Here is a 12,147-nt window from a genome sequence, read left to right as displayed (position 1 = left end):
GGTGATAACCTAAGGTCCTGAGTTCAAGCCCTGTTCTGGCACCAAAAAAAGAAGGAAAAAAAGGAAAGAAAGAAAGAACGAAAGGAAGAAAGAAAGAAAGAAAGAAAGAAAGAAAGAAAGAAAGGAAAGAAAGAAAGAAAGAAAGAAAGAAAGAAAGAAAGAAAGAAAGAAAGAAAAAGAGCCGGGCGCTGGTGGCTCACGCCTGTAATCCTAGCTACTCAGGAGGCTGAGATCTGAGGATCACGGTTCAAAGCCAGCCCAGGCAGGAGAGACCGTGAGACTCCTATCTCCAATAAACCACCAGAAAACCGGAAGTGGCGCTGTAGCTCAAGTGGTACAGCGCTAGCCTTGAGCTGAAGAGCTGAGGGACAGCGCCCAGGCCCAGAGTTCAAGCCCCACGGCCGACCAAAAAAAAAAAGAAAGAGAAAGAGAGAAAGAAACAGAGGAGAAGGAGGTGGAGGAGGAAGAGAAAGAGAAGAACGGAGAGGAGGAAGAAAAGGAGGAGGAAGGGAAAGAAGGAGGGAAGGAGGGAGGGAATGAGGGAGGAAGGAAGGTAGGAAGGAAGGAAGGACAGACACAAGAAATTGGCCACTGGTAAAACCCCACAGCTTGGACTGTTTGTTCCTATTGTGACATGAATGCAAATGTACTTCTTTTTCTTTTTGCATGGTTTTGCCCACCTCTACAATAATGATAATCTGATGCTAAAAATTAAATAACCAATATAAAGCATATTTCTGGTCCTGCTCCATAAGATATATGCAAGGTGTCTATCACAGTTTATAAGTATAAATGGTGGTGAAATAAAAGAAATAAACAATATTTTTACTTGAAATGCAAATTATTTATTTTTTTTTACTCAATTTGGAACTCTAGTATGCCAAGTTAAGATATTGGATATAAGGTAATCGTGATGTCAGGTTTTAAGACCCCAGGCCCAAAGTCCAGAAGTCCCAAGTCACTCACCTCCATATGCTAAATAAACAAACATGGTGCAGGGCATAGGGAATGCAGATTGATTATATGGTAATCATGGGAAGACAGCACTGCAGTACATCTTCAGCCATCTTAAGGGATTCACGCATTGGCTTTAGGTTAAACAGGGAGAATTGACGGCAGGGATGAGGAAAGTATGCTGAGTTAAAACAATCTCAAATCACAGGTGAGGCCTGATGGACCATTAGCTCAGTCTTTGTCCCTGGGAGAATTCCAGAGAAGTTATTGCTGTACTACTGGAACAGAACAGGAACTAAATGGTTTCTAGAATGGCTGTTTTTTGTTTTTTTTTTTAAAGGGGTCTTAAGATGATAGACGCAGGCACTGGTAGCTCACACCTGTAATCCTAGCTACTTAGGCTGAAATCTGAAGATCGCAGTTCAAAGCCACCCTGGGCAGGAAAGTCCGTGAGACTTTTATCTCCAGTTAACCACCAGAAAACCGGAAAGTGGCGTTGTGACTCAAGTGGTAGAGTGCTCGCCTTGAGCTGAAGAGCTTAGGGACAGTGCCCAGGCCCAGAGTTCAAACCCCATAACAACAACAAAAAAAAAAGATAGGAAACAGTGCTTGTTTGAGGATACAAGATAGTTATCTGTGAGTCTTTTCTTTCCTCCTGCAACTGCGTGATTGCAAAGGGACTTGCAGAGGAGAATAGTTCTGATCAAAGGGTGCAAAGTTGGGGAGACTTTTAGTTAATTCACAGGACCCACCAAGAATATCTTCTTTTTTTTTTTGGTCCGGTCATGGGCCTGAACTCTGGGCCTGGGCGCTGTCCCTCAGCTCTTCAGCTCAAGGCTAGCACTCTACCACTTGAGCCATAGCGCCACTTCTGGCTTTTTTTTTTTTTTTCTGCTTATGTAGTGCCAAGGAATCGAACCCAGGGCCTCATGCATGCAAGGCAAGCACTCTACCACTGAGCCACCTTCCCAGCCCCTCAAGAGTATCTTCTGAGTTGTCTTTTACAATCATAGTTCCTCCCCCTTCTCCCCCTCCCCCCCCCCCCACAGGCCTGGGTTCTGTCTCTGAGCTTCTTTTGCTCAAGGTGAGCACTCTACCACTTGAGCCACAGTGCCACTTCTAGCTTTTTTGAGTAGTTTATTGGAGATAAGTCTCATGGAGTTTCCTGCCCAGGCTGGCTTCAAACTGTGATCCTCAGTCTCCTGAGTAGCTAAGATTACAGGTGTGAGTCACTGGCACCTGGCTTCATAGTTCCTTTATGAAGCCTGGAAAGAGCATCCCCCACATACATAATTACATTGTGTTGTCAATGATGTTTTGCTTCCCTATGTATCTGCTTTGTTCTTACTTACAGGCTTAGTGTAGCCCAGGGCAGATGTCAATAAATGCACTTTCTGGAGTTTGACTCTGAAGCCACCATCTTATTATTTTGACCATCAAAAGGAGCTAGCTGCTCGGAGCACAGGGTCTCTGGGAAGCAGTCACGAGGTCCTGTCCCCATTACAAGGTCAGGCAAAGAGACACATACTCCAATGTTCAAGTTCATTCTCATGGATCATATTTTCCATCTGCAGGGAAGAGCAGAGATTCCTGGAGTTATGAGCATGTTCTGGGCTCCTGAGCAAGACCAAAAATATGTCCCAATTTTTGTCTTTTCTTTCTTTCCATTTGGGGTGGTAATTATACAATAGCTTGCTCAAGATCTGGCAATCTGGCTAAGTGGTACTTTGGGCTTTCCCCAAGTCTATTGCCTTTTCCAGCTGGGCTGGCTGACCTTGCTCCAAATAATGCCTTCCTGCTTTCTCTTCCTCTTCCCTCTTTTTCTTTCCGCTCCCTCCCCGCCTTATTTCTCCGAAGCTCTTTATAGACACCCAGATTTTCCAGACACACCAGGTCTGGGTTATTACAGCTTCTGTCTCTGGGATTAAACCAACTGGTCCAAAATGGATAGGGTTTGGGTTTTGGAAAATGGTATTTGGTTTAAAATAGTAAGTCAGAGGCAAAGTGGGTGGTGTCGAATAATCTTAGCACATCAACTGACTGGGATTAGGGGAGAGGGTGGGGTGCACTCAGCTGCCCCTCTCCCAATTGTTCTAGAACTGTCTGGAGAGAAGTAGGAGAGGGGGGCTGGGGAGGGGGAGACAAGATTATTTACAATCAAGACAAAAAGCTTTCCCTGAGCCTTTGGCCAGCCCTGTGTACTATGTGAATCTATCTTGTTAGATGAGCATCTGTCCAATTCCTGGGTGTTCAATTCAGTTGTTTAAAATTTAGTTTATTATTGTGTTTAAACTCAGGGCCTAAGCATCATCCCTTAGCTTTTTTTTGCTAGAGATCACACTAGCAAAAGATTACACTTTTTGTTGGTTCATTGGAAATGAGTCTCACAGACTTTTCTGCCCTGGCAGGCTTCAAATGATGATCCTCAAATCTCAGTCTCCTGAGTAGCTAAGATTACAGGTATGAACCACTGGTGCCCATGGGAGTTGTTCATAATCAATTAGAAATATTTCTGGCTGAGTCCCCAAGACACTAAGAAATCAAACAAGGGGGCAGGGAGGGCACAGAATCCAAAGAAAAAGAGTGAAAAAGTAAATCACATGGAACATTGATGAAAGTGGGTGGAGATGGGAGGGAGGGATTGGGAGAGAATGAGGGAACAGATAAAAACTGTACAAAAGGAAATGTACTCATTACCTGACACTTGTAAATATAACCTCTCTGTATATCGCTTCTATAATAATAAACTCTAAAAAACAAAAAGCAGTGTGCTGGTGGCTCACGCCTGTAATCCTAGCTACTCAGAAGGCTGAGATCTGAGGATCGCAGGTCAAAGCCAGTCCAAGCAAGGAAAGTCTGCCAGACTCATCTTCAATTAACCATCAGAAAACCAGAAGTGGCGTTGTGGCTCAAGTGGTAGAGCGCTTGCCTTGAGCTGAAGAGCTGAGGGACAGCGCCCTAGCCCAGAGTTCAAGCCCCTCAGCCAACAAAAAGAAAAAAAAAATTGGGTTAAGGCTGGGGCTTAGTGGCTTTCTGATAGCAACTTGACCTCTCTTCAGACTTCACTTTTGCCCTCAATGGGCTGGCTGGACCAGAGTGTGTGTGTGTGTGTGTGTGTCTTTGTGTGTCTCCCCTCCCTTAATATTCTCAAAGGATGATTATTTGATCCTAGCGCCTAACTCCTCCTCCTTTAATGTGCTGTTGTTCTGTTACTGGGGGGTTGAACTCAGGGCCTCGTATTTTACACTTGGCTTTTTCATTCAAGGTTGGCACTCTGTCTCTTGAGCCATACCTCCACTTCCCCCAAACATGTATTGAATGCTTGCTGGATAACCAGGCCATGGAGCTTTTAGGAGATGTTAGAAAAATGGAGGAGAAAAGAAGGAAACAGGCTGGACTGGATCTTCCACAAGCAAGAACTGTTGATTGAAGAGCAGGGAGGGGCACAGATCTTCCCTCGGGAAGGGAGGTTGTCTTTGAAGCCCTGCTTGAAGGCAACTCTGAAGTCCCCCTGGATCGCTGCAGTGCCCTTTCCCCCCAGGCAGCCCTATGTGTCCACACCAGATTTGTCCTTCCAGGGGAGCCAGCACCGCTCACAGGCCAGACGGGGTGGTACATACCTGTAATCCTAGATACTTGGTAGACTGCGCCCAGAGGATGGCTTGAGTCCAGGAGTTCTGGGCTATGCTATGTCGATGATCGGGTGTTCCCACCAAGTTTGGTATCAATATGGTGACCTCCTGGGAGGGAGCGAGGGTGTGGGAGATGGTATACTAGGTCGCCTAAGGAGTAGAATTCTCACCTGACATGTGAAAGGTTCTGGGTTTTGGCACCATATGTTAGGAAAATGGAGGCGAAAGGAAGGAAATAGGCCAGGCTGTATCTTCCACAGGAAAGAGGACTGTTTTTTTTTGGTTGGTGTTGTTTTTATTTTTATTATTTATTTATTTTGTCAGTCATGAGGCTTGAACTCTGGGCCTGGGCACTGTCCCTGAGCAATTTTGCTCAAGGCTAGTGCTCTACCACTTGAGCCATAGCACCACTTCCATTTTTTTTCTTTCTGGTGGTTAACTGGAGATAAGAGTCTCACAGACTTTCCTGCCCGGGCTGGCTTTGAACTGCAATCCTTAGATCTTAGCCTCTTGAGTAGTTAGGATTTCAGGCTTGAGTCAACAGTTCCTGGATGGTGAGGACTGTTTATTGAAGAGCAGGAGGGACACAGATCTTCCCCAGAGTATGGAGGTTGTGCAAGGGGGTGGATTTGGGGTCAGGCTTATATGGATCTTTTTTTTGGGGGGGGGGGCTGGTAGTGGGGCCTGAACTCTGGGCCTGGGCACTGTCCCTCAGCTCTTCAGCTCAAGGCTAGTACTCTACCACTTAAGCCACAGCACCACTTCTGGCTTTTTTCTTTTTTGCTTATGTGATGCTGAGGAATCGAACCCAGGGCCTCAGGCATGCAAGGCAAGCGCTCTACCACTGAGCCACCTTCCCAGCCCCTAGATCTTAACACAGGAGCAGAAAAAGATTGGCTATGGTCTCTTAGGGGCCGAGGGCACTGCCCTTGGCCAGGACCAAGACACTATGCTCCATCTGGGGGGGTGGGGCTTTCAGTTAAGTCAAGGTGGGGGTGACCTGCCAGCAGATAATCAATCTTAACATTCCATTTTTAGATACATTAAAAAAAAAAAAAAAGATTGGGTGCTGGGCGCTGGTGGCTCATGCCTGGCTACTCAGGAGATCTGAGGATCACGGCTCAAAGCCAGCCTGGGCAGGAAAGTCCAGGAAAGTCCATGAGACTCTTATCTCCAATAAACCACCAGAAAACTGGAAGTGGCACTGTAGCTCAAGTGGTAGAGCTCTCTCCTTGAGTTGAAGAGCTCAGGGACAGTGCCCAGGAAGATTGGATTCAGAGGGGAGAGGTAAATCCTTCAGGAGATAGCATGAAATATCCTACAGGTAGGGGTACCTGACTCAGAGAGGGTGGTAGTTCAAGAGGTTTTATCAGGAGGTGATAGCTAATTTGATGTCTGAATGATAGGTAGGCTGTAGCTTGCTGATGGTAAGGCCGTCACCAACAAGGGACACAAGCAGAACACAATTTGTACAAAGAGAGGGCAGAGGCTGGGAGAGGTTGGAAGAAAGAAACCTTTTTTTCTCAGACAAGGAAATACTGTCTAGTTGAGCTCATAACAACTAATTCTTTAACGTCTCACTTTCAAAACCAGATTTGATCCTTGCCAGCTGTGTAACTTTCCCCTGGACCTCAATTTCCTCTTCAGTAAGTGAAGGGGCTGATTTAGATTAGGATCTAAACCAGCTCTAAAGTCCTTTTCCATGTGAGGTGCCAGCAACTCACGCTTCCTGTAATTCTAGCTCCTCAGCAGGCTGAGATCTGAGGATCATGGTTCAAAGCCAGCCTAGGTAAGAAAGTCCATGAAACTTTCATCTCCAATTGACCACAGAAAAACTCAGAAGTGGCACAGTGGCTCAAGTGGTAGGGTGCAAAAGCAGCTCAGGACAGAGCCCAGGCCCTGAGTTCAATCCCCATGACTGACAAAAAAAAATGTGAAGAGCACAAATCCCAAGATGCCTTTGGTTCCCAGAAACTGCTACTGATGTATGAAGGCATGCAATTATATTTCTTCCTTTGTGAATACTATACTCTTGCTGGACCAAACATTGATCTCAGAAAAGCCTCAGGCCACTATATTCTGGCTGATCACCTTGTTACCTTAGTTTGAATTGTGTCAGGATGAATATTGGCTGGCAGAGAGGAAAGGCACAGGCAGAAAGCTATATAGAAGAGCCAACCAGGCTGCTTCTGCTTACAAATAGGAGTTTGGAGAGTTCTTGCAGCTGAGGTAAGAGAAAAGCATCATCACAGTGTCCAGATAAAAACAGTAGAATAGCCGGGCGCTGGTGGCTCACGCCTGTAATCCTAGCTAGTCAGGAGGCTGAGATCTGAGGATGGCGGTTCAAAGCCAGCCCAGGCAGGAGAGACCGTGAGACTCCTATCTCCAATAAACCACCAGAAAACTGGAAGTGGCGCTGTAGCTCAAGTGGTAGAGCGCTTGCCTTGAGCTGAAGAGCTGAGGGACAGCGCCCAGGCCCAGAGTTCAAGCCCCATGACCGACAAAAAAAAACAAAAAACAGTAGAATGGATGGGAATGTGGCTTAGTGGTAGAGTACTTGCCTAGCATGCAGGAAGCCCTAGGTTTGATTCCTCAGTAAAACATACACAGAAAAAGCTGGAAGTGGTGCTTGGCTCAAGTGGTAGAGTAGGAGCCTTGAGCAAAAGAAGCTCAGGGACAATGCCCAAGCCCTGAGTTCAAGCCCCAGAACTAGCAAAGTTGGACAAAGCTCATGAGTGTTTCAGGCAGAGATAGGCTAAGTACATTGGGGGAAGAGGGTGTGGGTGTGTGTGGGGGTGTGTGTGTGTGTGTGTGTGTGTGTGTGTGTGTGTGTGTGTGTGTGTGTGTGTGTGTGTGTGTGTGTGTGTGTGTGTGTGTGTGTGTGTGTGTGTGTGTGTGTGTGTGTTACCAGGTTCATTTTGCTGATTAATTGGAGATAGTATATCCAGGACTTTTCTTTCCAGGCTGACTTTGAACCATGATCCTTAGATCTCATCCTCCTGAGTAGTTAGGATTACAGGTCTGAGCATCAGCACCCAGCTAACTTCAGGAAAGATCAGAACCAGAAACTGTTGAGCCTCATGGATTCTGGATACAGAATTCAGGCCATCACTCTCTCTGTTCTTCTACCACTTTGCTCCACAGCACAACTTCTGGCTTTCTGGTGATTAACTTAGGAGATAAGAGTCATATGGCCTTTCTTTCCCAGACTGGCTTTGAACTGAGATCCTCATATCTCAGCCTCCTGAGTAGGTAGGATTACAGGCATGAGACACAAGTTCCCAGCTTACTTCTCATCTTTTTTGCCTTTTAAAAGATGTTTCTTTAAAAGCATTACAGCTGGAGTTTACCTTTATTCTATTAAAAGCATTACAGCTGGAGTTTACCTTTATTCTATTCAACCTGACAATCTACCTTTCTTTTTTTTTGGGGGGGGGGGGGCGGTCGTGGGGCCTGAACTCTGGGCCTGGGCGCTGTCCCTCAGCTCTTCAGCTCAAGGCTAGTGCTCTACCACTTGAGCCATAGCGCCACTTCCGGCTTTTTTCTTTTTGCTTATGTGGTGCTGAGGAATCGAACCCAGGGCCTCATGCATGCAAGGCAAGCACTCTACCACTGAGCTACCTTCCCAGCTCCAACCATCTACCTTTTATCTGCCAAGTTTAGTGAACACATATGGAATTCATGAATATATTTGGGCTTGTTTTTTCCATCTTCCTCAATGATTTCTATTTTTCATATCATTTTTTCTTTTCCTATCAGCTGCTAGTTTTAGTAATATTTTTTCTTATTTGTTTTTCCTTCTGTTGATTAGAAGTTTTACATTTTTCCTGTTTGAATTTTTACTATAAACATGCTTATTTTAACAGACTCACAGTTAAACAGAACTTTCACTTCTACCTATTCTTTAGGAGTGTTTTTTAATCTTTGAACTAATCTTGTTTTATATAATGTTAACAAAATTCTTTTGTTGTTTTGATTTTGTCGCATGTGAGTTTGAACTTGGCCTCTTGTACTTGCTCAGTTTGCATGCTCACAGCTGGTACTCTACTAGTTGAGCCACACCTCCAGCCTGCCTGTGTGCTGGTTATTTTAGAGACAAGGGTCACATTTGCTTTTCTGCTTGGGCTGGCTTCAAGCCTTGCTATCCCAGATCTCAGCCTCCTAAGTTGCTAAGTGTGAGCCACTGGAGCTTAGCTGTAAAAAGGATTTTTTAAAAGTCATAAAGAGGGACTGGGAAGGTGGCTCAGTGGTAGAGCGCTTGCCTTGCATGCATGAGGCCCTGGGTTCAATTCCTCAGCACCACATGAGCAAAAAGAAAAAAGCCGGAAGTGGCGCTGTGGCTCAACTGGTAGAGCACTAGCCTTGAGCTGAAGAGCTGAGGGACAGCGCCCAGGCCCAGAGTTCAAGCCCCACGACCGGACCCCTCCCCCCCAAAAATTCTAAAAGTCATAAAGAAAAGGTCATAAATCATAACACTGCACAGGGAAAAAATGTTTTCATTGTTTATAAAGGTACCTATAGGGCTGGGAAGGTGGTTCAGTGGTAGAGTGCTTGCCCTGCATGCAGGAGGCCCTGGGTTCGATTCCTCAACACCACATAAACAGAAAAGGCCAGAAGTGGCGCTGTGGCTCAAGTGGTAGAGTGCTAGCCTTGAGCTGAAGAGCTGAGGGACAGCGCCCAGGCCCAGAGTTCAAGCCCCATGACTGGCAAAAAAATAAAATAAAATAAATTAAAAAAAAATAAAGGTACCTACAATGTGTTATGGGCCAAAGGATTTATTTCCTATTTTAATATTTAATATCTTAATATTTATTTTTATAATATTTTAAACATTTATTTTAATATTTATTTATTTAATATTTATTTATTTCCACTATTAATACTAGAAGGTCAAGAATCTCCCACTTAAAAACAACAACAACAACAACAAAAAACAGCCGGGCACCAATGGCTCACGCCTGTAATCCTAGCTACTCAGGAGGCTGAGATCTGAGGATTGCAGTTCAAAGACAGCCTGGACAGGAAAGTCCGAGAAACTCTTATTTCCAATAAACCACCAGAAATCCGGAAGTGGCACTGTAGCTCAAGTGGTAGAGTGCTAGCCTTGAACTGAAGAGCACAGGGACAGTGCCCAGGCCCAGAGTTCAAGCCCCACGACTGACAAAAAAAAAACAACAAAAAAACAAAAACAAGGCTGGGCACCAGTGGCTCACACCTATAATCCTAACTACTCATGAGGCTGAAATCTGAGGATCATGGTTCAAAGCCAGCCAGGGCAGGAAAGTTTGTGAGACTCTTATCTCCAATAAACCACTAGAAAACTGGAAGTGGCGCTGTAGCTCAAGTGGTAGAGCGCTCGCCTTGAGCTGAAGAGCTGAGGGCCAGCGCCCAGGCCCAGAGTTCAAGCCCCATGACCGACCAAAAAAAAAAAAAAATGTATAATCACACTTGCTAGTCCAGTTACTCCGGAGACTGAGATCTGGAGAATTGAGATTTAAGGCCATCTCCTAGAGAGCAAAATCAGGACCAGTGGTGTGGCACAAGTGCTAGAATACTAGTTGAGCAAACAAGGCCAGCAAATAAAATGTTCTGAGTTCAAATCCCAGTGTCCTTATAAGCACATCAAACCATTCATCATCATCAAATATTTTCTAGCACTGTCTTCAAGGGTCTATACACAAAAAAACACTGCTCCTCTGCCAAAGATTCAGATGGAAGCCATGGTGAGTTAGCGCCATCTGCTGACCATCTCCCTAACCCACCCACCCATGTGAGGTCATGACCAAGTGCAAATGCAAGAGAATAGTGAGCATCTCCTTGTAGTCTCCTTGATTTCCCCACAATACAAGGTTGGGCAATGGCACACTATGGAAATAATAGACTAAGATTGCGATCTAAAAACACAAAGGTGTTGGGGGTCTGGGAAGGTTGCTCATGGTAGAGTGCTTGCTTCACATGCATGAGGCTCTAGGTTTGATTCCTTAGCACCACATAAACAGAAAAAGCCGGAAGTGGCACTGTGGCTCAAGTGGTAGAGCGCTAGCTTTGAGCTGAAGAGCTGTGGGGCAGCACCTAGGCCCAGAGTTCAAGCCCCATGACCAACAACAACAACAAAAAGATTATCTGCAGAAATGATTGAGTTATATGTGACATTATGCTAATAAACACCTTTCCTTCCTTCCTTCTTTCTCTTTTTTTTTTCAGTCATGGGGCTTGAACTCTGGGCCTGGGCGCTGTCCCTCAGCTCTTTAGCTCCAGGTGAACGCACTACCACTGGAGCCACAGCACCACTTCGGGTTTTCTGAGTGGTTTATTGGAGATAAGAGTCTCATGGCCTTTCCTGCCCAGGCTGGCTTTGAACTGCAATCCTCAGATCTCAGCCTCCTTGAGTAGCTAGGATTACAGGCGTGAGGCACTGGCACTCGGCTCTGCAGATAATGTTTAACAAATCACAACTCTGGCAACAAAAAGATTCCTAAGCCAGGATGATTTCCTGGCTCAAATCTATAAAAAGTTTTAGCTGGGTGCTCATAGCTCACACTTGTGATCCTGACTACTCAGGAGGCTGAGATCTGAGGATTGAGGTTCAAAGGCCAGCCTGGGCAATAAAGTCCACCAGACTTTTTGTTGTTGTTGGTGGTGGTCATGGGGCTTGAACACCGGGCTTGGGCACTGCCCCTGAACTTTTCAGCTCAAGGCAAGCGCTCTGACATTTGAACCACAACACCACTTCCTGTTTTCTGGTAGTTAACTGGAGATAAGAATCTCTCGGACTTTCCTGCCCAGGCTGGCTTTGAACTGTGATCATCAGATCTCTGCCTCACCAATGGCATGAGCCACCAGTGCCCGGTCCATGAAGACTCTTATCTTCAATTAATTACCAAAAAAGCTGGAAGTAGAGCTGTGGCTCAAGTATTGGGAGTGCTAGCCTTGAGCAAAAGAAGCTCAGGGATAGTCCTTAGAGCCCAAGTTCAAGTCCTGAGACTGGTAAAAGAGAAAAACAAACAAACAAACACTTTTATCTCTTGCCTCTCCTCATCAGCAACTCACAATATTCACAATGCCAGGAATCAAACAGGAAAAAAAAAACTAGTCTTACGGGGCTGGGAAGTTGGCTCAGTGGTAAAGCGCTTGCCTTGCATGCATGAGGCCCTGGGTTCGATTCCTCAGCACCACATAAGCAAAAAGAAAAAAGCCGGAAGTGGTGCTGTGGCTCAAGTGGTAGAGCGCTAGCCTTGAGCTGAAGAGCTGAGGGACAGCGCCCAGGCCCAGAGTTCAGGCCCCTCGACCGGACCCAAAAAAAAAAAAAAAAAAAAAAAAAAACTAGTCTTACATAAAATGAAGACATAAAAAGCTATGCCCTTGGGCTGGGAAGGTGGCTCAGTGGTAGAGTGCTTGCCTCACATCCATGAGACCCTGGGTTCAATTCCTCAGCACCACTTAAGCAGAAAAAAGTCGGAGGTGGTGCTGTGGCTCAAGTGGTAGAGCGCTAGCCTTGAGCTGAAGAGCTGAGGGACATGGTTCAGGCCCAGAGTTCAGCCCCCATGACTGACAAAAAAGA

The sequence above is a fragment of the Dipodomys spectabilis genome, unplaced genomic scaffold, assembly GCF_019054845.1.
Source record: "Dipodomys spectabilis isolate Male_0828 unplaced genomic scaffold, ASM1905484v1 ptg000108l, whole genome shotgun sequence".
NCBI lineage: Eukaryota > Metazoa > Chordata > Mammalia > Rodentia > Heteromyidae > Dipodomys > Dipodomys spectabilis.
The sequence above is the reverse complement of the archived record's forward strand: the minus strand, read 5'-3'. Positions refer to the sequence as shown.